Source organism: Pinus tabuliformis, chromosome 8 (assembly GCF_031772625.1).
Source record: "Pinus tabuliformis cultivar Carrire ecotype Pingquan chromosome 8, CPIR1, whole genome shotgun sequence".
NCBI lineage: Eukaryota > Viridiplantae > Streptophyta > Pinopsida > Pinales > Pinaceae > Pinus > Pinus tabuliformis.
Genome location: NC_142294.1, coordinates 784,370,858 through 784,384,596, shown reverse-complemented (window position 1 = coordinate 784,384,596; position 13,739 = coordinate 784,370,858). Strand labels below are relative to the sequence as shown.

At 33.7% G+C, this 13,739-nt stretch overlaps 1 long non-coding RNA gene across 1 annotated transcript in view; it reads right to left on the bottom strand.

Annotated features, from left to right (window-relative positions):
- Window positions 1-2,290: 2,290 nt before the first annotated feature.
- The window catches only part of LOC149237929 (uncharacterized), an 89,065-nt gene continuing 77,616 nt past the window's right edge, over window positions 2,291-13,739 (bottom strand). The window contains exon 3 of the long non-coding RNA XR_016245331.1: window positions 2,291-2,961. This is a non-coding gene — a long non-coding RNA (uncharacterized LOC149237929). The remainder of the gene's footprint in view (window positions 2,962-13,739) is intronic.

Below are 13,739 nucleotides of genomic sequence, written 5' to 3'. Positions count from 1 at the left end.
ATGCAATTTTAATCATTGATATCAAATATTTTGACTATTCCAACACGGAACTTTCTAAGAAAAAAAAGTAAGTTCCAGGTCTCTGCATCAAAAGATACTCTGTCCAAACTTTATGGTGAGGAAGTTTGAAGTAGCCACAATGCACACTGCCAGAAATGAATTTCTCCTATCAGAATTAATAAAAAGTAAATAGTGTGATTCATATGGTAAAAAAAGCACAATACAGATTTTGTGTCATTAAATTTCTAATCCTCTAACTAACCTGTATGCATCCAATAAGAAATAAACAAACAAACATCAAGCCACCCTGTACCCTGTCTCAGTTTGAAATGAGACGTTCATTTAGGCAAAGGCAGAAGCAAAAAACTCTTTTTAACCAAGACACAGCAAAAAGCTCTACAATGAATTTTTCTATATTGCTGTAAAAAACGTTTACAGTTCTGATACACAAAATCTGAAACACTTATTTGAATTTTTTTTATAAATTATCTTTTTCTAAGAGAATCAGGAAAATTAGGGTCAGATGCAAAACCCCAAAACATAAATTAGTGAATTAAAAAATAGTAAGTAAATAATCGCATAATTACATTAAAATCTAAAATAGAAAACTAATAAATAAATACTAACCAAAATATTATGCAGGACAATTATAAATATTTGGATATTTGGATATTTACATAATTACAGTGAAAATCTGCACAAAAAGACAATGAATACTAATTTTAGAAATACCTCTAAAGACGTTGAACCTGTATGCATCCCATAAGAAATAAACAAACATTATTAGCTGTTTTAGCTTTTTTTAGCTTTTACGTTTTTTTAGCTTTTAGGTTTTTTAGATTTAGTTTTTTTAGTTTTTAGTTTTTTTAACTTTTAGTTTTTTTTAGCTTTAGTTTTTTATTAAATTGTGAACCATGAAAGACATGGTTATTTTTGGCATTTATAGACATGGTTATATTTGGCATTTATAGAATATTTAAAAAAACATTTATAGAATATTTTCAAAAATATTTCATTGGTGAAAGACATGGTTATTTTTGGCATTTATAGTATATTTAAAAAAAAATTAGTGAATGGAAGACAGCGTTATTTTTCCCATTTATATAATAATATTTTTAAAAAATAATCATTTGTGAAAGACATCGTTATTTTTTGTATTTATATAATATTTAAAAAAAATCCATTCATGGTTCGTGGAAGACATTGTTATTTTTCTAAAATCTTATTTGTTGCATATTTTCACAGTTATATACTATTAAAAAAACTATATATATATATATATATATATATATGGAATTTTTTAAACATATTTATTTATTAATTAATGCAAATTTAATATTTTATTTTCATAACCATTTGTATTTAGAATCCATTCTTAATTGTGTTACAATAAACACATTCATTAATTAATTTTACTTAATGAAAATATTTGTATTCTCATAACTATTTGTATATTAAGAAAGACAATCACAATGTGTTTGCAATTACTAATGCATACATATAAATATTTTAAATATTCATCGGCATCATATAAATAAATACTCCAAATATCTATGTGCTACATAATAATAAAAAATTCAAAACCTTAATACATTAATACACTCATATAAATAAATATTCCAAAAGGCATAGTCCACAGTAGATGAACTCCGTTATTAATTGGTTTTGTTCCTATTTTCTTTTTGTCTCGATCTTTTATATTTCATTTTAAATTGGATTTTTTTTAAGTCTTCGCGTTTGATTTAAGTTAATTGTTGGTTATAAGTTTTGTTATCCACACTTAAACATGTTTACAAGCCAATTCACTTTGAAAGATCCTAGATCACTATTGCACCCCAAAAATCTTTAGCATCTTCATTGTACTCCCCGAATGCTTTTGATTCAGAGAAAGGATGCAAATTGTCCATCTTGAAATCTAATAGATCATTCACCACATGTAACCTTTTCAATTTAGCCTCTAACAAATTCCACTTATGGTTAAACAAATCAAACTGTGCTCACAACTCAGATAATACCATTTCTCCTTTTTTGCAAACTAGTTTAATGATAAATTCCATGGATGCAAGAAACTTAGCTAAGTAAAAATTAATTTCCTCATTCTCATGTTTTTTCATTCAAACAATCACATCACAATCCTTCAATTCTCCCAAGCAATATGTGAACCAGATGGAAAATCCTGCGATGGCATGATATTGTTTTCTCTTTTTATAGTTGCTCAATTCAACCTCCTCCAAATCAGAGCTCTTGGTTTCGATATCAATGCCGGATAATTTCACATGCCATCGCTTGACACAAAAATCCATAATCATAATGATCATACTACAATTTAAAATTTTATACATAAAAGCCTAAGAACATAAACTTGTATCCTAAAGAAAAAATATGAAGTTTCTAAACTTTATCTGTCGCTCTGATTTATTAACGGAGCAAGTCAACAATCATTTTTCAACTGAAAAATATTGAGAGATGTGGGATTTCTATTTGAGTATACATATCCAAGTCTTTACATGTGGAAAAATTCATCAGGATGAAAGGGGATAAAGTGAAATCTTTTGGAATAATCTAATAGTGGCATAACACATGTTCCATCTCTTAATTTGGATTTTAATTCTGATTCCAATATCTGAATTCTGAGTTAATATAGTTCTTTTCATGGTATTGCTTTACGAGGCAGAATTTCATCATCCAAGATCAACAATCCTTGTTCGAAGGTGGCACCTTTATTTGCTAAACAATCTTCCACTGAGCTGATATTTTTTAATAAGATAGAATTCCACAAAATGAAATTTAGCAATTTGAAGACAAAATATATGTAGAATGGGGATTTGAATTCTCCCATAACTCTTTTTGATCTCTTAAATCTACTGAATAGATATTTTGGGTCAAGTTTTGACAATTTATCATTAATTCGGCAGTTAAAGTACAACCAATGACCAATTGTTAATACTTGACCACCTGTGCCTGCAACCACTATCATGCCATTAGAATTCAATGAAAATTTTTAAATCAAACTTTAAATTTTATCTGAGACAATAGTATGTAATTGAAACAAAATAAGAGGTTTCACACTCATAAAGTGCAAGTGAGTTTTGGTGGTATCCTGCCACACTCAATGATCGTCAATAATATTTGATTCATAATATTAGTCACCAATATAACTTTGTATGCTAAATCATCCTCATGACATAACCATCAACATCTTCATAATTGTGAGAAAAAACTAATGTAAACAGAGACATAATGGAACACGTCATGTGTAAGTGCTAGAGATGAAGGTAAGGAAATCCTATATGCCACCGATCTTTCCTTTATAGGATTGCAAAAGGTCCCATAGATTATTATTAAATATTAACTAAACATTAATTTGACAACTATAGTTCAATCATCTAACATTAAAATTATGAAAGCCCTATCCGAAAATAAACATACCTATTTATTTAATTATTATAATTATAAAATTATAAAATATAATTATAAAAATATAAAATATAATTATCAAATAAAAAAGAAACCATATAATAATAAAAAACTATTGACAATTTTTTTAGAATTTTTTTATTCAATTATAATGTTATGATTTGTATATATATGTGGAATACACTCCCACTAAGTCTAGTAGATTTTAATGGCTATAGCCCTTCAAATCATTATATCTTCTTTGTTTATTATTTTATATTTTTTGAAAAGTAAAATAGAATACAAACTTATTTAATTACATTTTCTATAGTTTTAAATTAAAATTATAATGGTAAATCCCAGAAGGGACAATGTAGCCATATATGGAGCACTAATATTTCCAAAAGGAGGAAAAGGATTACGATTCCCATCAAAAGGAATTCCTTGATCGGTGGACTCTGGATTTGTCACCATATGTGTCAACGTAAGATCAACTAAGGAGCGAGCGTGGAGGATGTTATTCACGAACAATTAAATTTATTTTAATCAAAGTAATATAAAAAAACAAAAGAGGGATAATCTAGGCAAAAGGTTTACCAAGCAACTGTTGTTGAGCTCTGAAACTACATCTCCTCTATACACTTTTCTAGACTTTTCCCCCTCACCAGTGCCTCACAAGCTATCAAAAATCATTACATATTGATTCTGAGAGTACATTTAAGTGGTTTTATAACTCTGTTTTTGTGTTTGCTAATTGACTTATATTTTGCTCATCAACTGCGGAATGCAGCCACTTTCCACAGCTGACTTGAGATTCCGCAGCTATTTTTGTTGATCTCTAGATTACAGGTGTCATCAAGCAAAATAAAGCACGTGGGCAGTTTAGGAATGATCTAGACATGGATCAGGTCTTATTGGTTAAGCTAAATGCGTAGAGGAAAGCCTTGGTCAAACGGTGGTCAAACGAGGAGTTCTACAACAAACAGGTCTCTGTTTCAACACGTAAAGGGTCCAAGACCGTTCCTAGATCCATGGGTTCATGTTGACAGCTGTAGACTGCCTCCACGACATAAATCCAACAACCATCTCTTGGTAGATTGAATGATCTTGGCAACCATCATGCTAAGCTCACGGATGCTGTCTTTTTATGTGTCTTCTACTAAAGAAGTTCCATATGAAAAACAATTATGTAATTTCCCTTATAAATAACGCGTTTGCAAACGCATGTAGTTAGTTTTTTTTTATGTAATCTTACTGTTAAGTTTATGTACTGTGCCGTGACACTAATCTTGTTGTTGTAACGAGAGGATCCTTCCTCTATTTTTAAATATAATAAGACTCTATTTTATATGACTGTGTGAGCATAATCTCAGATTGACAACGTGTTAACCAAGGCCGTGCAGAGGGCCCCTGCTGGCTAAGGTTTCGTTCTTTATTTCTGTAAAGTTTTCATATGCTGTTGTTTTATTTCCATTGTAGATATTTCATAGTTTGTTCACTTGTGTATATTTCAAATTTTAGTTATGGTGTTAATGTTTCATTCCTGTACATGATTTTTCAAGCGTTGTATATTTTTGCTAACATTGATTAGTGTGTTTCAGGTTAGGATAGGCCCGGGAATTTTCATACAATTTATGCAATAACTAGTGACATGAGATTAGCCTCTTTGCTGACTTTGTTTTCTTAGCTTTTCAATTCCAGTTATGCTTTGATTTCAGTCTTATTCATTTGCTATTGACAGTTAGTTTAAATATCAAATTCTTCATGTCATTTAACATTATCTCTAGAGCCATGGCTTAACCTGGAAAAGCTACTTGGCGAGCTATCAGATTTTGAGTGAAGTGATTTGATTCTTCATGTTATTGACGTTATCTCCAGAGCCATGGCTTAACCCGGAAAAGCTACTTGGCAAGCTATCAGACTATAAGTGAAGAGACTTGATTTTATTTTTATTTGCAAGTAGATAATTTAGATATCAATTCCTCATGTTATTGACATTATCTCTAGAGCCATGGCTTAACCCGGAAAGCTACTTCGCAAGCTATCGGACTATAAGTGAAGTGAATTGGTTTTACTTTTATTAGTTTGTAGTTTTTGATTTGTTTGAGTGCAATAGCTTAACTTTTATTTCTGTATTTAGATGAGCAACAGAGATAGGGATTTCATGATCAATAGTTCATCATTTGTTTGATTCAAATAGCTGCACATTTACATTCTTGTTTAGCTGCACATTTACATTCTTGTTCAAGTATTAATTTCATCACTAGAATGTGTTGAGATCCTCTAAAGTGTTAAGTTTAGGAAGTCATCATAAAGGACATAATTGCCTTAAAATATATACCCATACTTGCCTTCTAAAGAATTCTTAAAACTTAGGAATAGGATTTCCATTTGCATTAGGAGACAAACCAAGATAAAACCCCAAAAAAAAAAGATAAAAATTGAAAACAATAAAAAGTAATAAAGAGGTTTCCTTGCACATATAGTGCGCCACACTTCATCAGTTTACAACTCCCGGATTGATAATTAATGTAGCAATTTAGTACATACTAAATTGACTAAACATTTTGGCGATGTTTCCGGGGGAGTGTAACTAGGTAGCCGATCTCTTACAAAAAAAAAAGGGGGAAAAATTGATAACTTCTTGAAGTAGGCTCTCCTCTTGCACCTAGTGTGATCTGGAGGATCGGAAAAGAGAGTTATTAGTTCAATAATTTCTTGATTATGCTCTCTTCTTGCACCTAGTGTGACCTAGAAGATTAGAAAGAGAATTATTAGCCCGACTTAAAAATAAAAAAAAATGACATGCATAGAGCAAGAGATTCTAGGGGAAGGTTTATAGCTAGGGCCAAAAGTTCGATTTTCACAACTCCAGCTACTTCAAGGCATAAACCAGATACACCTCCATCATCTTCGACTCATACTCCCAGCCTTAGGATTCCTGGAATTCAAGGGGCAGCAGTCGAATTAGGAGATTCTCCCACACTATCTACTAAATTTGATCTAGGAGAAGAGCCTTTCTTCACTTTTACAGGGGAACATATTGTAATCAAAGAAGTAGAATCACCTGAAGAAGAGGAGGGAGAAACTTTTCCTTGTTCACCATTAATAGAAGAACCAGAAGACTCTGAGGAAACTATCATGACAGAGGAAGTAGTAGATGGATTTGGAGGAGGGGGTAGAGGTAGAGGAAGAGGAAATAATGGAGGAGGTAGAGGTAACAATGGGGGAAATAGGGATGGAGATAACTCATTTGGATTCCCTATAGCTGATGAGGAAATTCATACAACAATGAAAAACATTTCACCATCTGTCCTCCCAAAATTTTATGGGTTGCGAAGTGAGGATCCTAAAACATTTCTATTTGAGTTTGAAGTCTTGTGCCAAACCTATGACTATATGGAAGACTCTCAAAAACTCAAACTGTTTCCTTCAACATTGAAAGGAGCTGCTTTGAAATGGTTCATGGGATTAGTCACTCAATCTATTAGGACTTGGAATGATATGGAACAAACATTTTTGGATAGATACCTGGATTATTGTATTCCCACCAATCTTAAGGATGAGGTATTCAAAATGATGCAAAAAGAAGATGAAAACTTGGAGGATTTACTTGAAAGATTTCAATACAACTTAAAGAGAGTGAAAATGAGTAATTTAGACGAGGAAACCTTGAAAGCCATTAGAGATGAATGGATAGATATCTTAAACATGATGGGGAAGGGAGACATTTCTCAACTTCCACTTTCTGACATAGCAGAACTATGTGTCCATCTCTCAAGGGGAAAATCTAAAATTGGAAAAGGGCCTAGAGATCCTTCTCTAATTAGAGCAAACAAATATTCAACTAGTTCAGTAAGTAGGGTAGAGATTGGCAATATGCTTGATGAGTTCAAAACTGATATTCTAGGGAGCCTTAGTGAACAACTAGACAGCCTTAAAATTCAAAATAAGCAGAAAGCAGAAGTTGATGCCTTGACCATCTTTTGCCCAAAATGTAGAAAGAAACATGCTCTAAGGGAATGTCCCCTAGATGCAAAAGTTGTAGAAACATGCGTGATTTTCTCAGAAAGTCATGAGACCAAGTATTGTCCTTCAATTCCTGGGCTCAAAGCTGTCTTTCAAGAAGATCCAAATTCAGTAGAATCCCTTTGTTTTGTTTCAAGAATACCTTGACAAGGACAACAAAATCAAGGATTTAACAATCCTATGAATTTTCAGCTTCCGCCAAATTGGAATTCTTGGAAACAACCTTGGCCCCAACCTCAAAATCCATACCAATCATGGGCACAAGGGATGCAAAATCCTTATGGGGGATTTGCTCAATTTTATCAATATCCTCCATCTTTTCAAAATCAACAACTTCCAAATCAAAACCCACAACTTTCATTGCCATTTCCACAACAACAACCTTCTCAAAAAAATCAGAATCCTCAACTCTTGCTTCCATTTCAACAAAAGACAAATCAACAACCAGCCCAGCCATTGCCAAATCCCAACAACAAAAATCCTCAGAATGCTTACATGGTAGAGGGACAACAATTTCCTACCTATATGATTGTTCCTCTTAATGATGTTCAACTCAGATCTGGTAGAGTTTTAGAAAAACCTTCTATAGATGTTCAAGAGCAAGGTACCTCTGAGGAGGATTCTCATAAAGTCAATAAAGGTTCTAAGGAAGAATCTCTTCAAAACCCAATCATTCAAAAAGAAAAAGAAAAAGAGTCAACCCCCAAAACTCCTATAGTTGAGCAACCTGCATCTTCATCCATGCCTCCTTTCCCTAAAAGATTACAAATTGACAAAGAGGTGGAAAAACAAATCTTGTTGCCTGACTATGATTTTCCAGATGAATTAAAGAATGTCTGTATCAAGATTCCCTTGCTACAAGCCATTAGAGAGATTCCTATTCTAGCAAAAACAATAAAGGAGTTGAGTCTTAAAAGACCAAGAAGGAAACCAAGAGATACAAGAAGAATCCACCTGGTAGGAAAAATTGCAGATATCATGATGGGAAAAAATACCATGCAGAAGTATGTAGATCCAAGTAGTCCAATTGTCAAGACACATATAAATGGGATAGAAATTCCAAACACTTTGATTGACTTAAGGGCTGCTATCAACATTATGAGTAGACAGACTATGAAATAGCTTAAACTTCCTAATCTTCTTTTTACACCCACCTTACTGCAACTTGCAGACAGGTCAATAATCAAACCAGATGGTGTACTAGAAGATATTTCAGTCTCCTTAGATTCTTGGGAATATCCAGTAGATTTCATGATTTTGACTACCAAGAGTAATTTAGGAGGACATCCACTCATCTTAGGAAGACCTTGGCTAGCCACAGCTGATGCTTTCATTAGTTGTAGATCTGGAGATATGTACATTTCTGATGGTAGTTTGACAAAGAAATTCAATCTGTATCCTCTAGCAAACGCAATTACAGAAGTAGGAGATAATGAATGGGTCGAAGATGAAGATATTATACAACCTGTCTTTACTGTCTCTGAAATTAGTGAAGATAGTCAAATTTTGAACACATTAAAAATTTTTGAAACATCTTCAGAATATGACCACACACAGTTTCAGTTAGATTCTGATATTGAATATTTATCATCAAGACAAATGTCTCTTTACTCTATGGAAGAGTTTGGTAGCTTTACCATTGAAATTCTTCCAGGAAAAACACTGAATATCAACAAAAATTTGGAAAAGACACAACAGGAAGATCTAACCAAAATCTTGAAAAAACATTCTACTGCATTTGCATGGGAGTATACTAATATGAAAGGTATTGATCCTAAGACTTGCATCCATCATATCTATATCAAGGAAAACAATAGACCAATCAGACAACCTCAGAGAAGGATGAATCCAAATCTTAGGGAGATAGTGAAAGAAGAGCTCCAAAAACTACTCAATGTAAATTTCATTTACCCAATTTCAGATAGTCGATGGGTTTCTCCTTTGGTTATAGTACCTAAAAAGAATGGTAAATGGAGAGTATGCATTGATTTCAGGGAATTAAATAAAGCAACTTTGAAGGATCACTTTCCTTTGCCCTTTATCGATAAAGTATTAGATACATTAGCAGGCAAAAAGTACTTTTCATTTTTGGATGGTTTTAGTGGTTATAATCAGATTCAGGTAGCACCTGAAGATCAGGATAAGACTACATTTACCTGTCCATGGGGAACTTTTGCTTATCGAGTGCTTCCTTTTGGATTATGTAATGCACCCACAACATTCCAAAGAGCAGTACTAGGAATTTTTTCTGATCTAATCCATGACTGTGTAGAGGTTTATATGGATGATTTTACAGTTTATGGTGATTCATTTGAAGAGGCATTAGAAAATTTGGAAAAAGTCCTTATAAGACGTAAAGAAGCAAACCTTTCACTAAGCCATGAAAAATGCTTTATGATGTTTACTGAAGGCATTGTTTTAGGACATCATATTTCAGGGGATGGGATTAAAGTTGGAATATCAAAAGTTGAAGTCATCTCCAAGTTACCTATTCCAAATTGTCAAAAAGATGTTTGAAGTTTTCTGGGATTTACTGGATATTATAGAAGATTTATAGAAAACTTCACCAAAATAGCATCTCCACTCTTCAAACTGCTTACAAAAGACTGTGAATTCAAATGTGGTCCTGATTGCCAATCAACATTTGAAACTTTGAAAACAAGAATATCTGAAGCGCCTATCTTGAGAGGACCAAATTGGAAACTTCCTTTACATATTTCTACAGATGCTTCAGATACAGCTCTAGGGGCTGTATTGGGACAGAAAGATCTAGTTCCTTATGCCATTTACTATACCAGTAAAAATTCAACTCCTACTGAGTTGAACTATACTGTGATTGAAAAAGAGTTCTTAGTTGTTGTTCATGCAATCAATAAGTTTAGACATTATATAACAGGCTATGAAACTTTTATTCATACTGATCATTATGCAATTAGATATCTAATGAACATACCCATTACTAATGGTAGAGTTACAAGGTGGCTCTTACTTTTAAAGAAATTCAATATTACTGTGTTAGATAGACCAGGGAAACAAAATACAGTAGCTGATTTCTTGTCTACAATTCAGAATACTAAAGAAGACTCTCCTGTAGAGGACGGGTTTCTTGATGAATATTTATTTACAGTAACTACTAAGACTCCTTGGTATGCAGATATAGCTAACTATTTGGTTACAGGGAAACTACCTCCACATTTATTTCCTAGTGAAAGAAGAAAGATTATTCAAGAGAGTTCAAAATATTCATGGCTTTCTAACGAATTGTTTAAAACAGGGCCAGATCTTGTGATCAAAAGATGTGTTAGAGAAGATGAGATGCCTGATATTCTCAAAGCGTGTCATGATGAACCATGCGGCGGACACTTTCCTGACAAAAGGATAGCCTATAAAATCCTCTCTTTAGGATATTATTGGCCATCCCTCTTCAAAGATGCAAAACAATATGTCAGAAGATGTGACAGCTGCCAAAGAGTAGGGAAACCTACCCTCTCAAATGAGATGTCATTACAACCACAGGTACTCATCGAACCCTTTGAAAAATGAGCTTTAGATTTCATTGGACCTATTAACCCACCGTCTAAACAAAGAAAGTGTATATTGGTATGTACTGATTATGTTACTAAATGGGTAGAAGCCAAAGAATTATTTTCTGCTACTGATCATTCAATTGTTAGTTTTCTTTATGAGGATATTTTTACTCGCTTTGGTGTTCCAAGAGAAATTGTGACAGATTAGGGAGGTCAATTCACATCCAAACTGGTGGAGAAGTTGATGGAAGAGTACAAGGTCAAGCACAGAAAATCTACTCCTTACCATCCGCAAGCAAATGGTCAAGTGGAGTCTACAAACAAAGTTCTTGAAGGCATCATTACCAAGACTGTTCATCTACACAGAAGAGATTGGGCAGAAAAGCTTCCTGAAGCCTTATGGGCCTACAGAACTACATGGAGGAATACAACAGGACATTCTCCCTATGAACTTGTTTATGGGAAAGAAGTTCTACTCCCCATTTAGTTCCAAGTTAGAACCTTCAAGATGGCAGTTCAATTGGGAATGGATGTATCAAAAGCCCAAAAGCATAGAATGGAGCAGTTGAATGAGCTAGATGATATCAGACAAGAAGCAATCCTAAGAACTAATCTAGTTCAATATCAAAGAGCTAAGTGGCATGAAAAATACATCAAGGAGAAAAAGTTTCAAGAAGGAGATTGGACATTGCTATTTGATTCCAAGTTTAAAGATTTCAATGGTAAATTTCAGACTCATTGGCTTGGGCCATATGAGATTGACAAAGTCTTTAGCAATGGAGCAGTAAGAATCAAAACCATTGATGAACATCAAACTCCTCATATTGTGAATGGCCACAGATTAAAGATCTATCATAAGCCACTCTTATAGGAGGAATTTGTCAAAATATTTCAAGATAATTCTGCAATAAGGCTGGTGAAGAAGAACCCTTCTTCTCCACCAGCCTAGTTTTTGTTCTTTCTGTTTTATAAAAAAATAAATAAATAAATAAATAAAAATAAAAAATTTGTATAAGCCTGAAAACCAATCAGTGATTGGCAATCTTATATAGAAAATACAGGGCGAAAATCAGAAACTTCTGATGCCCTATATTTTCCAAAAAAAATATTTCCTCATTTTATTCATAGTTTCACTTCATTTCACTCCATTTCATTTCATCATCTCAGTCTGCCAATAAAATTCCTTTTATGACGAGTTTTCATATATCATTCTCTCAGCCATCATTCATTTCTATCCATCTCCATTCATTCATGTGCTCACTGTGTTAGTTTCCGCAGCTCATATCAGTTTCCACAGCTAAAAACTGATTCTGCAGCTAACACTCTGTTATTCAGCACTAACAGTCAGATGTTAGCCAAATAATAATGGGAACCAAATGCAGGTATGAAAAAGGAAAATATGTTGAAGATATAAAGCACCTAAAGCACCAACAGGAAGCAGCTAATCAAAGGTCAGTGAGTGGAAGTGGTAAGATTCTAAGGTAAGAAAAATTAATTTCAAATAACAGTTTAAAGCACATTCTATATAGTTATGAAACCACGACTCCATTATGTGTAATGATTAGCATTGATAGCTTCCATAACCACTCCATGACCTTTACATGATTCCTCCACGAACCTTGCATTAATTTTTAACGGTCTCATGATCCGCCTCCGAATTTCACTTGTGTTTATTTTTATGTTGGCATTCCACCTGCTGAACTGAGTAATTATGAGGACGTAATCTATTTGATCATGGCTCTTTCCAGCCGCACAAATCCGCAATCATTTTGATAACGTGATCATGCCTATTTCGCAGTCTTCTAGTTCAAAAGCCAGGCTCAATCTATTTCCATACTATCTCATTTGTTATTTCTGGCTTGTTTACATCCCCATGAACTCATTTTCATTACTTGTTCTCTGCTCTTTCGTTTACAACTACTGTTTCTTTTTTCCACAAACCTTCTTCATTCTCCGCTAACACAGCCGTTTCACCTCCGTCAATCCATTACTCACAGTCCATCACCCACAAGATGTATTTTAAGGCTGGAGGAAGGAATGGGTTTTCTACTAAGAGCAAAACCGGAAGGGCCTAAATTCATGGAGGTGTATCCACAATTGAAAAGCATACTAAGGAAGGCACGGTGGCTACAGTTCATCCAGAAATTCAGAGGTTACAATAAAGAAGTTACGAAGACATTTGCGAGGTATTTTAATGGCGTGGAAGTTGAGGTTGGAGATCTTAAATTTTCAGTCACAGAGGCATCTATCGCAGCAGCAACAGAACTCCCATAGGAGGGGGAATGGTGGTTCAAAAACAAAAGCTTTGATGAGAGGGCCTGGAGGATTATCCTACGCAATCCAAGTATGGATATAACCATTTTTCAAACGTGGTATCCCTGTCTCTGCTTTAGAGGAAAAGTGGACTAGTCTATTATTAATAATCTAGAAGTTTATTACATGTGAAGGATGGTTTGGGTCCATGTATATGTACCACACCCGGTTGCTAATGAATTTTCTAGAAAATCAAACCATTAATTTACCTTACTTTTGATTGAATAACCTAAAAAAGATGTCCATAACTGTACAAAAGAATCTGGAGGACATAGAACCCCACCTGTACCATCACGGCCTTATAAATATTTTGATTGGAAAACAGTTGAAGGAAAAGAAGGACACCTGGGAACAGTTTTTGGTTAGAAACATCTTTCAAGATCCACCTGAAACACCTGAGAGCAGCTCAGCAAGGAAAAGTAGGAGAAGGAAAACAAGTGTGAAAATTCAGGACACTCCTACTAACATAGCTAA